Here is a 263-nt window from a genome sequence, read left to right on the forward strand (position 1 = left end):
AAAAATTGGGAAATATGAAAGGAGAATGTTTTAACTGTGTGCGGGGAAAGAGAGGCTTAAAAATAGGAGAGCAGCCCTCAGCCACATACAGAGAATGAATGGTAGATGTGAGTCCTTTGGTTTTTACGCTTCAGAGATGGGAGGAGGAGGAGAGGGGGGGTTGGAGAGAGAGAGAGAGATCCCCGGTGCTGTGAGGCGTTGCCTTTGCGATGCCTCTCCTCTCTCTCTGTCTCATTGGATTACCTCCTCCCTCTCTCTCGCCC

Source organism: Ammodytes marinus (assembly GCF_949987685.1).
Source record: "Ammodytes marinus genome assembly, chromosome: 19".
Lineage (NCBI taxonomy): Eukaryota > Metazoa > Chordata > Actinopteri > Uranoscopiformes > Ammodytidae > Ammodytes > Ammodytes marinus.